Genomic DNA, 14,440 nt, shown 5'->3' with positions numbered 1-14,440 from the left:
TTAATAGAATGACGGATTAAAGTCTGCATTTAGACCTATTGCAAAGGGGATTGATTGTACTGTCCACAAATTAGTGTCCACAAGTTAGTGTACAAAGGTAGGAAACAGAAGGCCTGACTTCTTGCGGGGGATAGTATGTAACTTAATGCTGGGCAGCAATACTGTCTTTATTAAATGCTTTGAGATAATATTAGGAAATATACTGTGCAAGGTATTGTTACAGTAGTGTCGTCCTGGCCACAGGGGAGTTGGCCAGGAGGGGCGTCCCCCCAGTTTATATACTGGGCATGACGTCATATGGTATGGAATATTCCTTTGGTCATTTTGGGTCAGCTGTCCTGGCTGTGTCCCCTCCCAACTTCCTGTGCCTCTCCAGCCTTCTTGCTGGCTGGGCATGAGAAGCTGAAAAATCCTTGACTTAGTGTAAACACTACTTAGCAACAACTGAAAACATCAGTGTGTTGTCAACATTATATTCTTACTAAATCCAAACACAACATTATACCAGCTACCAGGAAGAAGATTAACTCTATCCCAGCTGAAACCAGGACAAGTTGTAATTAGAATAGAAAGTAAAGCATTAATAGAATGTAATGGTCTATAATAACACTTGGATTTAGAATGAATTGTACAGGTAAAAATATGAGTCTAGAAGCACATAGGCTGCTGAATCATAGAGTTAATAATTTCTAAAATCAAACATTACAGTTCAAGACTTATCTTTACATATTAAACAAAATGAGCAACTAGATGGGGAGGAAAGGTACAAAACAGGAACAGCAAAAGTCTGTCAGGGCACAGATTCTGTTCACTGTATTTGTACAGCGTTCTGCCTCAAGAGCGCCTCTGTCCCATTGGGTGTTATCAGATGCTACTGAGACACAGGCATTTATTACAGCTCAGACTAGGAGTAACCACTAAAAGTAAATCTGGAGCTGACAGTGTCTGAGTAAATGCCTGTTTCCATAGCCCCTTCCCTCCAAATGTGAAGCCATGATCAAAACTGGTGAAATTCCAATGTGGAGTTAAAGGGCTATTCTGTACCTTGCAAGTGGTGCTAGGAAGAGCTTTCTTTTCTGGTCCCATGTATGGTGATGGGTCTTTTCGGATATAATTGACCCCTCCCCTGTCAGAATGAGGATCATAAAGCAGGTTCTTGAATTGTAAAGTGCTGAATAACACTTAGGGCTATAAGCCCCAGTGGGATTCTGCTGGCCTTTCAGGCATAGAGGTGGTGGGACGAGACGGGTAGTGACAAATGTCTTCAGAGGTGTGATGCTTACCTTTTAGATAATGCTTGTTGCTGCCATCAATAGAGTTATAGTAACTAATGGCACTCTGTGCATTTTGAATCATGTCTTTCAAGCTATGAATCCTTCTTGACAGGCAGCAGAAATATTTAGTCGAGCTTGCCCTGGCCAGAGCATCTCACATTGCAGTGAGTGGGAGATTTTCATACTGTGACCCTCTAATTTGATTTGACATTTCAGACAGGAAGATGCAAGAAGTGGTAGATTACTTTTACCAAATGACAAGAAGATGTTATAGGCAAGGGAATATCATGCCACAACACCCTTTCAAAGCAAAGCAACAGCTACCTCTCCCTACAAACCCCCCCAAACCCTACAGCATCAGCAAAAGCCCAGTCTGCTCCCTAATCTGCATGGATCCAGCAGTAGACATGTGTCTACTGGACGAGAAATTCTCATCCCACAATAGTCTTTCTACATTTAAATATACACCAGCTCTGGGCCTAAGCTAGGGTCACATGGTTTTACAACTACCTCTAACTTCCTTTGGCATGTAAAAAAAGTAATAAATGCTATTAGAGCTACTTGGGTTTTCTCTACTCTGTTTTGCTTCCCTGTTACATAAGCTGGGCTGGCTTCTGCCATTTTTTAGTCCTGCATTAAATGGCACATCTTAGCATTTCTTTTCTTTTAGGAGATGTGTATGTATCTTAGCTAACATGCTTGGAGACTAGATGCCTTTGGGATTTGGCTAGAGCAACTTAATTCCCAGCTGAAGACCATGCTGGGAATAGGTCTTCTCACTACTAACGTTCCTGTAGCTGGCAGCTATTGGCATACCCTGGTCCTCCCAGTATTGTACTGGGAATAAGCAAAGGAAAGGTTGGGGGTGGAGATAAGTTGGTCCCTTCTCAGTTGCTGGCCCCCTCTACTCCCATACAAGGGCATTTATCCTTTCAATATTTTCAGCCACTCTGAAACACATGTTGCTCATTTGGTGCAGTGCGTCTGCAGTGATGTTGAGGTTCTAGCCTTAAGTTGTTGACTTAAGTACATTTGAGTGCAGCCAGAACTTGATGCTAACACCAAAAATGAATTATTGTAGCATTTGTGAAGAGGCACTCAATGTCTAAGCCTTCTGGACACAAGGGCGTATGACAGTATTGCAAAACTCATCTCTGGATAAGTAAGGGCACAGTCCAGTCAATTGGAAAAATATTTTTTGATCACATCCACCAACGTTTCCTATTTCAAATACTTCTTCAAGAATCATTTCCTTCTGTAAGGGAGAAACCCCTTATGATTTCAGACAGCTGCAGAGAGATTAACAGTATCTGTGGTTCATAGGTTTTAGAATGACCAAATTGTGCTTTAGCTCATCTCAGATTTCACAGGACAGTTGTCTGATCTTCTTACCACCATCTTTATCTTCTTCTCCCTTTCCCTCTAGTTGTGTCTTTCAGTTTGACTATTCAAGGACTACTTTTTAAATATCTACACAACATTTAATTTCTTAAGGCCTTTATTTGATTCAAGCCCTCATGTATGATAGTAAGTCCAGTTACAATAGTGCAGCAAACGGCCTTGCAAGGAAATGGCAGTCAGCCATGAAATCTTTTGTCCCTCTGAATGCATACTCCTTTACAAAGGAAGATGGAGCATCCTTGTAATTTAGTGATGGCGACTCACCCATTAATGAATACTTTGAACAAGGACAATCCAGGGAATGACTTTACAGGGAAAGAGCATGGTCGAACATGAAACTACTCCTTACTTTGGAGAGCCATTATACATACTATCTTTATAATTTAGTGGTCTCTACTTGCCAGTAAACAAGGTTTATTTCAAGGTACTTTTAGTAGCTTTTGTCCATCAGGCTGCATGATCTGAGTAGATATTCAGTTGGTAGAGTTTATGGGGCAAGAGATATTATGAACTTGCAGGGGAAACTCTGCTCACTTAGGGATGATCTTGTCTGTTAGCTTTACATTGCACATGCATTTAATAACTGCAGGGTACCTTTGGGAAACACTTTTTTGTGTATGAAGTGATGTCTTGAAAATGCTTTTCTTCCAACCACTCTACCCTAGCAGTTACTTGAAATAACTAGAATGGAGACAGCATAAAAAAGGCTAGTGAATCTTAAGGAATCCAGAAGATAAGGATGTACTTACTAAGAAAGGAATCTTTCTACCAAATAGGCAATATGTCCGAAGTCTTCTGTTTGCATAGTTTTAAAGTCTCTAGAGAGTCCTTGATGGATGGAGATAGTCTGTATTATCAGCAAAGGAGGTTACAAGCTCAGTGCACAGTAGATTGAGAGAACAGTTTATGGGCATAGCAGGGTGCACCCTTTCCGGTCTATGCATGCTGTAGTCTTCTCACGGGGAAAAAAAACAGCCTTGCTGAAAAGCCGATGCTGGATTCCTTCCTCACTTATTTCTTTGATAGGCTTGTTGCCTGCTGGTAGTGTTTTTTGGAACTGCAATCCTTTCAAATCCTGTGGTTTCTCATAGTTACCTTTTGTTTAAAATGTGCAAAACGGATCCATGCTAATGGTGTCGTACTTTGCAAAATTAAGGCCAGCCAATTCACGTCTCGCATATAACCATGTGAGTTAGGAAACCACATCTTAACTTCAGCATATAAGCAAAATACTTTTTGACTATGTGCCAGTCCTTAAGATAGATAGGGGAAAAATATAGTTATTCGTCTAAATATTGTTCTCCTCAGTTTGATTCCTGTGAATCCCTAATATATGACCCCTGCCAAGAACTTTATCCTTCTCTCTCATTTTTCCTCACCACAATTTATGTTCAAGTGAAGGTTGTAAAACTCCCCCCCGCCCAAGCTCCATTGAGGGACAGAACCTACATGAAAATAGTGTCATATAGATATGTTGCATAGCCCACGTAAGTCCTTTCATTTAAGTGATGTTCTTAAGAGACTGCTGTAGGTGCTAGATGAGGCTGAGCCTGTAAGTGGGACCTTCTGGGAGATTAGTCTGTGTTAGGTCTCAGCTTAAGTTCCCTAATGTGGGATGCAAAGCGTCTGAATGATTCTGTCATGTTGTGATTTCTACTGTTTAAACATGAGGCTGAAGTGCTACAAGAACTTGAAGTGCTACAAGAAAGCTAAGTGCTTTCTCCAGCTCAGCAATTTGTGGAGCTAGCTGTAAACTAACAGTATGGAGACACAGAGAAGGGCTTATGTTCCTCTCACTTTAAGAAGTAAAGAGGAGTAATTGTGTATAGAAAGGCACATTTATGTTGTAAAGCAGCATATAAAATAGCTTTCCAAGGTACAGAGATAGGCATTCTTAGACTTCACTGCATGTGATCACAGATCCTCAGCAGAATTAGTGATATCAGTAGACCCATCCTTATTTTGTTCTTGGCAATCTAGGACGCTGCTTCCCAAACATCACTTTGAAATAGGTTTCAAAGCTGGTTCAATAAATACCAAGCTTCATGGGAGTATCTTACTATGAGAATCAGAAGATGTACATTCATATAAAAGAAACCTGTCCACAGCATAGCCTTTGCTGCGCTTTTTCTTTGGCTTGACAGCAGTGCTGAGATAATGCTTTGTTCCATGAGCTATTGGGTCATCAGTGAGTTTTTACTGGTAATTGCTGTCTCAGTGACTTTTTATTGATCATTTAATTTCTGCCTCCAAACAAGTAGGAGCAAATATTTTTCAGCCCTTTTAACCTCCTTAACTTTTCATTCGTGCTCTACTTCCCTCTCCCCTGTGGCCAGCCCAATGCAAATAGGTGGACAAAAAGATTAATAGTAGCAAGGAGATGCCTTCCTCCTCTCAAGTGCCCTGTGGCTTTGAGACTGTTTTTAATAGCTGAAGTAAAAAAGTGTTTCATAACCATCGTCTTGCTTACATGTAACCGGCTTCCTTGCCAGCCCCCTTTCCTTGGTCCCTGGAGAGAAAGTGTGAGCTCACCACTTTCCAATGCAAATTCAGTTTTTGGTCTCATACTTGGATTCTTTTCTTATCATGGGTGGAATATTTATCTTCTACCAGCTGGTTGCTTTAAGCAAGCTGCTATTTGCTGGGATATCCAGAGAGCATGTGGGGAACAGGCCTGGCAAAAGCTGTTCAGGCACTTTCTTTTTCCTCTACTCTGAAAATGTTGCTGTCTGCTCAGTCATACACACATGTCTGCGCCTCTATCTTTACTCACACAGTGGTTGAAAAGGAGATTTAGGTATTTCGGTGTGGAAACAGAAGTTGAAATTGAAATGTAGGTGTTTCAGTCTGAAATATTTGGAAGTCCCTGTGTGGAATCTGGTCACCATACAGCCCACGCATGACAAAGCTGTTGTGTGTGTCTGGATATCCATAAGCTTCATGGATTGCTTCCATTTCATGTGCACTTTGTATCTGATTTTTTTCCATATCTCTAGAGATCTAATGGACCAGTACTGAAAGTGAGCTGACAGGTTTTCATCCCAGATGACCTGTGAAGAATGGGAATGGCATACTGTCATCTATTACCCCATTTCTGTATGGATAGTACAGTATAGTACAGTATGTTGGATCCTTTCAACCATCCCCCCTGCTATGTTTTCATTGGGTTTTTACAAGACTTCTTTACCAGCTGAGCATTGTCTAACAAGTTTTACTCAGCTAGAGGCTCTGAGAGAACCTTTATTTGGAAATCAAGTGAGATGAACTGTAAAAGAAAAATGGGAGGAAAAAAGAGCAGGAAGGTTCTGCTTGTCACTCTGAAAAAACCTTTGCTCACTTTCGTAATGAAAATCTTTAAGCTGTACACTCTGTTAATGTGTTTGCTGGGTATGTGCCATTTCAGGGGCGAAGTAATATTTATCTTATGAACGTCTCATCCTTTCAGTGGCTGCCAACTTGGTGAATACAAGCAAGCTTTTCCTTCAGGTAAAACAGAGGATGCTGTTATCTTCTGAGTATGTTACATTGAAGTTCTGTGTTCATTACATTTTCTGTTGGTCAGTAAAGACATCTGCATGTAAAAAGCAAGTTTAGGTGATATTGTAGAGTTCTGGCTATTGAAATATCCATTTGCCACTGGCAGCCTAGCAGGCTTTCTGCATTTTACCCAACAGGGAAGATATAGGTGCCTAGTGTGCTTGTAAGTACCTTTATAGTAAGTACAGTTAGCAAATTGTTATCTATTTTCATCCAGAAAATTGGCTCTGAAGCAAAGAGCTTGCAAGGGAGCAGAACTACTTGTGAAACTTGATCTAATATGGCTGATAGTTTCGGTTGGAAAAAACACTATGAAACTAAGAAAAATGTCAGTGTTTTAGAATTCTCAAAATATATTTTTCAGACTTTCAATTGAAATACATTTTTTAAATTATTCTTTAAAGGTGTCAAAATAAGTTACGGATGAATACGGTTTCGTGGCTGTACAAAACTTTTCCATTGATCTGAAGTTCTGGTTGGTTTATTTTTTTTTTCCTGGTTGTGTCAGTGTCCCGTCCCCCCCCAGTTTTTCAAGTTGGCGTTTGAACCCAAAACACAGACTATTTGCCCACCTGTGTTTGTGAGCATGGCTGATGTGAGCATATCAGTGATGACTGCAGCTCTACAGAACTTGACTGCAGACTTGTGCTTCTTGTTGGGGTACTGTTCATGCTGTGGTGGCTGCTCCATATGCTTCTCCAGTCTTGGAGATCAACCATCTAGGTAGATAAGGCATCCTTCCAGGTGGCTCTCCTAGAGCTATGGTCACTCAAGGCTGAATTTCCTTTGGCAGTCCTTACTAGGATGATTCAAACTGCAGAGACACAGCATGCAGCATAGGTTAGATCTACATTTGTAAATAGTGTGGTACAATGGAGGTGGGTTTGTAAGAAACAATTGGTGCTTAGGACCTAATGTTCACTTTGTGTGTGTTTTCAGGGAGGGGATGTTACTTCAGACTGGCTCTGCTCTTGTACCTTTAGTTGAATTCCCATTAGCTAATCGTCCAATTTAGCTCTATCTGTGAAGAATCTAGTTGGTGTGGTCTTACAGCACACCATGTTATGAACCAAAGCATGGTAACTAGAGATGATCAGGAGGTCCTTTTCAAAAGTGCACTCCTGATACATGCTAAGTGTTACCATAGACACATTCATTGTCTCTCCCAATATGTGACCCTTGGATGGGTCTGTGAATGGTGAAGGGGACTATATCACATCCCTCTCTCTGACTTTTACACAAACCTGTAAATGGTGAGTAGCAGCTGACAGTGCATCTCTAACCACTTATAGAGGTAGCAGCTAGGGGCCAGCAACTTAGTCTTAAACCCAAAAGACACAAACCCCAACCTGTCAACTGAAGGGAGGCTTCAGCCCAATTTCCTTGCAGCCCACAGCAAGCAACAACCAGTACCAGAAGTTGTTTCACTTTGTCTAGGACAAGTAGCAACAAGTCCTATTGGCAGACCAAGCTGAATCTCAAGTCAGGATGACGCCAGAGCCAGCCAGGAACAAATATGATCTCCTGTTCTAAAAATTTGGCCCATGCTGTGGCTGAAAATCTATCTCGAGCTCAATTAATTAGAACATTGGCTTCTATTTATGCATACAAGTTAATGAATATTCATTAGACATGTTGATTAAGGTGATGTTATTTGCATATTCTTCCTAGATTTTTAGACCTTTACCCTTAGGTATTCTAGTATTCAAGATATTAATGTGGCACCAAGGGAAATTCTGATTATGTATTAGGGGGAAAAAAAAAATCATAATGAAGGTGGTCGGATGTTGGAACAGGTGCTCAAAGATGTTGTGCACCTCCATTCTTGGAGGTATTTAAAACTTGACTGGACAAGGCCCTGAGCAACGTGAACTATCTTTGAATTTGATTTTAACTTTGAAGTTGCTCCTCCTTTGAGCAGGGGATTGGACCAGTTGACATCTAGAGGAGCCTTCTAACATAAATAATTCTACAATTAATGCAGAAGAATAATGTTCCTACATCTTAGGCGTTAATATATTTATAGATAGGTACAAATATGTAACCAGTACTTTCATGGTTAGTATTACTCCAGAGGTAATGAAATAATCCTGGTAAGTGTGTTGCAATACTTTCTAATGAAGTCTCTGCCTTCATTAAGAAGATAGTTACTCATCATGAGTTCATTAACTAGTCTGCATATCTGATTGCAATTCTGTCATAGCAGCTGGTCAAGGTAGAGACTAATTCTCCTCCTACCTTCCTCCAGGGTTAGTTTGACCAGTTAATGCATGCTGAAACTGCAACAACAACCTTGCCTATATTAAGGTACCTCCAGATGAGTTCTGATGATTCATATGAAATGATTTAAGAGACTGAGGGCAGCACATACAGCTGAGGGCGATAATTTTTAAGTTGCACCAGCCTGAATGGCCAGGGCTGGTTTGGAGGCTGTGTAAAACGCTAGCACAATTTAATAATGAACTTGTCCAAGGGAGCCAAGACTTTTAAGACATTAACAGATATATATACCACATGCAATTGCTTTGTGTAACATGATCCTAGCCCTAACTATGATTATAGCCCCTGGAAACCTTACTGAAATGTTATGCTAAGAAAAAACTATAAACTTTCTCTGCTCTACAGATTTTCTGAAGATAATGTGAAACAATTAGAGGCTAAATGACCAATCTACATCTTCTGTCTGCTTGGTATGGATATAGTCACCCAATGAGGGAACAGTAACCAAACCATGGGATTAAGGCAATCTCTCATACAGAAGGCAGTTTCTCATAATGAATAGCAAATATATGTAGTGAGTGCAGTTCGCAAGCCAGAGGCTAAGATTCCTTTTACTAGGAAATGTTTGTGTAGTAATTCTCAAACAGATTTGTAAAAATTAGAGCTAGCACAAAGGGTGAATTTTGTGGAATAAATTGCTTGCTACGAACAGCTCATCCAGAGGTATCTAAAACACAGAAGAAGGAAAAGCTGCCTGCAGGTAGTAAAGGCTCAGAACATCCACGTCAGTCTATTCAAGGAAGCTCATCATATCAAAAGCCTTGGCAGGAAACATAATAAAACAAATACTGGCTGTACAGCTGGATCCTTCTTAGAAATCAATGTATATACTACAAGAGAAGAATGGGTACCACCTGGTTTCAGATCTCTGCATGTTACAGAAAGCAAGGTGACTGTCATGTCAGTGCTAGCTTGTTGTGAAGTCTGGAATGGCCATGCCATAGTTCATCCACAGCAAGTGAGCTGCTGGCTCCCTGTACGTCTGAGATTCCTGATTGTTCTTACCCAAGGATTGCTGCAAAGAGTCTTAGAGTGGGAGAAATTTTTATGTGTAGCTGTGAGCCCTCCAGCTACCAAAGATAACTTGTTTACAGGCATTGGGTTAATCTGTACCTGAACCTTAAAAATGGTTCCACAAGCTGCAGCCCTGAAAGTTGGGGAGGAAAAAATGTGAAATCTTGTAGCCCTCATTGGCAGGAGGGGAGTATAGTCAGGTCATCTGTGCAAGTAACTCTTCTGTGTGCCATCTTGGGCTGGATCTGAAGTGACATTACTGACACGTACCTAACTGCTCTCACAGATTGCCAGTTTCTGTGACTTCAGACCATTTGAAGGACTACTTTCTGTTGCCAGCTCTCAGATGAGTTGGTCTGTGTTATGCAGAAGACTATATGATCACAGTGACAGTGTAAATTCCTGAAACTTGACAACCACCTTTGCAAAAGTCAAGCTGACCTCACAGGGCAAATGCCTCTGGGCACTTCTGAGATCCAAATTTTAGGACTGAGGTGACCAATACCCTGGTGACATTTTGAATTTTCATTCTATTTCTTAAGTTAACCATGGGTAAAGACTGTTTCCTGGAGCAGTTTGAAAGTGTTGAAATATCCTTATATTTGGCGGGGGGGTACAGGGGACGACCTTGGTGATGAAGAAAGACACTGGCCCAAAAGTTCTGAAAAATGTTGTCTGTTTACCCACCAGACAAATACAGTATGGATACCAGCAGTATGACCTTCCTTTTAATTGATCTCAACCCTGTTCAGGTTAGAGTGGGTGAACGGTTCGATCATCCCCTGCGTTACCAAACAGTTTGGGGCCTCTACTGGGGTAGCGTTTACAGCCCTAGTAATGCAGTGGGAGCTGAATTTCACTGGCAGCTGAACGAACATCAGGATATTGGGGCAGTTTTGAAAACTGAATAGAAATGAATTGCACAATGTTTTCAGGTGATGTTCCTGCTATAGCACAGTTTAAGGATTTTCCTTGTAACGGAGAGAAGAGGAGATATTATTATATAATAATAAGGTGATAGTACGGAGCAATGCTCAGCAGATATGGGAGGGGAACCGAGCAGGGAAGTGGATCAGTAAGAAGAGTGGCAGGTTTGATGCCGTGAATACTTAGCTGCTCTGGATGAAGCTATCTCTAGTTTCCTTATCTCAATTTTACTTGGCATCTGAACTTTGCCGGAACAGGGGGTTGCCGACCACAGAGTTACAGCTGCTGAATCTCCTCTGAGCTTCTGTGCTTATGTGAGGATGGTATGACAGAGTTTTGCTCTGCATGGTTCTAGTTGCATCTTCCTGCTGATACCTTTCCTAGCACTATATTTGAAGATGTCAGCCACTTTTCTTTAGGATTTTAAGCGAACATTTCCCTTTGATCAGAGGAACATGGAATATACTGCATCTGTCAGTGGAGCAGCTTTGTGGTTGTTTCGTGTTTCTTGTGGCCAGCTATAACACTTGCTATGGCAGCTGCATAGGTGAAAAAACCCACTCACTGGTTTGCTCTATAAATACAGTTCCCAATTATTTGAGCAAAGTGCAGAGCTCAGCTGCAGTTGCATTTGGTCTTTCTAAGTTAGTGCTGAAAGCTGGAGATGCTCCATAAATTGCATTTACCCTATTGAGGGTATGGAAGGGAAACTGTTGGGGTTTTTTTCATACTCTTGCTTCCCCTTCCACCCCAAAGACTGGAGTGAACGTAGCTATTAATTCATCTGAAGGTAAGGATTTCTTAGGGTTTTTCTGAGAGGACTTCCCAGGAGAGCAGTAGTTCTGATCCTTGCTGCAGTCACTGCCTCTGCTCTCCCAGGGGCCTCTAGGAACTGGATGTTTGGGGGTCTTGAACCTAGTTCTCTTCTGTGTGGGACAAGTAGGGAAACACCATGAAGTATGAAATTGTCACTGCTATAAACTCATCCTTTTCCTAATTTTTATTGGCAGGTCCAGGCAAATGAAATCCTTTTTCTAAGCTTCAAAAGCTAATTCTCACCTTTAGCTAGATGTGTGCTGATCCAGTTGCATTAACTCAGGGTCACTCTTCTGCACCTGTGAGAGCAGGCTTAGATAAATGGCTCATATTTAAATGCCAAGCAATCAGAAACCTTGTCAGTTTAGGCCATGAAAAGCTTGAGGTTCCCAATAAGATCCTGCCTGCCTCTCCTATCAGCAGTGGCCATGGGAATGAAGATGGCTGCATGCTCTCTCCAGTGGTTGCTGCGGTTCTAGAGTCTGAAGTGATTGAAGTGCTGGAAGCTAACAGAAGACAGCTCTGAAGCACTCTGAACTACATTCTCCTGTGTATATTAAACTCAGCATTCACAGGAGAATTTAATAGCCTAAAGCCAAAAGGCCCCATTAGGTCATGTGGGCTGACATCTGGTATATCATAGACCATTACATTTCACCTGTTTATCCCTTTTTGAACCCAGTAACTTGGATTAGACTGAAGTATTTTGAGCCCTGTAACAAAAAATTAGGCTTACCCATTCTAGCAGTGGACCTACGCTTAATGCTTCAGAGAAGGGTGAAAATCCAGGAGCAGCATCCTTGTCTGTCTGACCTGGAGGTCTGTTTCCCTGTGTAAGACAAGTAGTGGGGACAATTCCCAGGTACAAGTGAATTCTCTGTACTCTGCTTAGCCCTGTTGAGTGCATGCAGTGGCCAGCCCTGATATTTTAGAGACAAGAAGGGGAAAAAGGAGAACGCATCTCACCGTGTACACTGAAGAGCACTTTACCTTCTGGTCCCTACAAACTCTTGGTTGGAGTCATGATGTTTATTGGCTAATAGCGTGTTATTTAGAGGTGGGAACAGTGCTGAAATACATTGTGTGGCTGGAAAGGAGATCATCATGGAATTTACCATTCAAATCTGCCTGTACTTCAGCTACCATTGAAACATTGCCACTGCAGTTGTATTTTTAGTTCTAGACAGTCTTTACACATGTACTTAAGTCTCATTAAAGCCATACGGATGTAAGCATAAGCCCAAAATTATATATATGGTGAAGTGATGACCTGAATTCAGACCATAATCTCTCTTTCTGCTTTAGGCTTTGGTGATATAAGATAGTGAACAGCTCACTGCATTACTACTAACAGTATCTGCAGTAAGAATAAAAAGTTTGATGGACCTTGCTAGAAATTAGCCTCTTTGGTGTAAGAGGAGGTGCTTTCTGCTGATTATAGCAGAAATTATAGGAAATGGAACAGGCTTTTTTTCTTCCTTCCTTCTGTATACTTTTATTTTGAATCTTGGCTCTGTGTCCCTGTCTGCTGTTCTATATAAATCTCTTCTCTGGGCAGGTATCTGATAACTTAAAGATTATTTTCTGACAAATAAGCGTTTTCCATTTTCTTGCCAATGCTTCTGATCCATGAAAGCTTCTGATCCCCCCACAAAAGGGGATAGGAAAACCTCTAAGAAGGCAAGGTTGTGATTTGGGGCTTTTTTTAAAGCTCTTTGCACACTAGCTTTCTTTTTTTAAATACTGTTCTTGGTTTGAAACTTTAATTCTGGGCGTACATTTGGTGCCCAGATGGTGCAGACTCACACAGAAGCCCATCACGCTGTCAGGGCAGGCGGATACATATGTAAATATTTTGCCTTTTTCCCCTATAATATTTGGCTTTGTCTAATCTAATTGCTGTCAAAGGCAGAATGTGAAGAATGCTTAAGAGGAGCAAACAATGAGGACCTCAAATGTTTGTATTGCACTAACTTTGGAAGACTGCGATGTAACTAATAATTTTGTTTCATGGGTTTTCTTATTCATGCTGTGAATTCATGGTGTATGATCTAAGTTCATGCCAAGTAATATTTTACAACCTGAGGTAGAAACCTGTATTTCTAGTGGCATAAAAGCATATTTAACCCCTTGGAGCTGTCGATATAAGGCTAATGGCTCTGCCTTTTCAGTTCAGGCTGACAGTAAGTGTTCTCTACCTGCCTCTTGGTATAGCACTTTTTCTTATTTATATAATTCATTGCTTCATTTAATTTATTCTATTGAGTGCCTGTCTTAATGTATTTTTAATACATAAAAGCATTTCCAGCATAGCTGCTTCTCTGACCATTCGTAGCTAGTAGCAAACAGTGTGGCCAACCACATTAGGGATGCCTATTTAGTTATTAAAGGCCTGATCCAAAATACCATAATATTAATGGAAAAATTACTTTCATGAGCTTTGAATCTGACTGCTTAGTGAGAAGGTCTAATAAAGCCAGTGTTAGCTGAGGATGCTGGCAAAAGGGTTGTAGGAAACCTTACTGATTTTCATCAATGCAAGAATGGTTGCACTATCACAGGTTTCTGATCAGATGCGCAATTTGGCTAGGCTATAATTCATGCAAAGCATCAGGCTATGCCAGACCCATTCCTCTAAGGACACTAACTATGCAGAGGGATGCCAGGAGATCAGGGCTTCAAGGTGTGATTAATGTAGAGGAAGGAAAGTGGCTGTAAAAGGAGAATGTAATAATATGACCAGAAGCAGCACGTGGTGCTTTTTTCCATGGAACGTAGATGAAATCCTGACTACAGGGGAAAAAAATTGCCCATTTCAGACACTTGTGTTGCCATCTGAGGCTCATTATTCAGGGGTGCCAACAAATTCTGTTTCTGAGCCTGCTATGAAAGTGTCTGGGTACCTTCAAGAGACATACCATAGTCTGTCACGTATCCTTATGCTTGTCTGGCTTCTTGGCTGTGGGGTGAAAGGGGGTTAGGAAAATTGTTCACTATCTATATATGTTATTTTTCCTGTGCTCTTTTTTATTACTGAAGGAAAGATCAAAGATGTTTGCTTTGTGCATCCCTTGGAGTATGGGCACTGAGACACATTACTGCATGATAAGCTAAAAGACGTGAATTTACAGTTTCTACATAGTAAATGCTGGTATGCCTGCTGCTAGCCCATGGTTCAGAGAAAATAAATG

The 14,440-nt window shown here is 41.0% G+C and overlaps 1 protein-coding gene across 1 annotated transcript in view; it reads left to right on the top strand.

Annotated features, from left to right (window-relative positions):
• The window catches only part of TMEM178B (transmembrane protein 178B), a 223,372-nt gene that overhangs the window by 47,709 nt on the left and 161,223 nt on the right, over window positions 1-14,440 (top strand). The window lies entirely within an intron of this gene.

Source organism: Gymnogyps californianus, chromosome 1, assembly GCF_018139145.2.
Source record: "Gymnogyps californianus isolate 813 chromosome 1, ASM1813914v2, whole genome shotgun sequence".
In the NCBI taxonomy this organism is placed as follows: domain Eukaryota; kingdom Metazoa; phylum Chordata; class Aves; order Accipitriformes; family Cathartidae; genus Gymnogyps; species Gymnogyps californianus.
The sequence above is the reverse complement of the archived record's forward strand: the minus strand, read 5'-3'. Positions and strand labels throughout refer to the sequence as shown.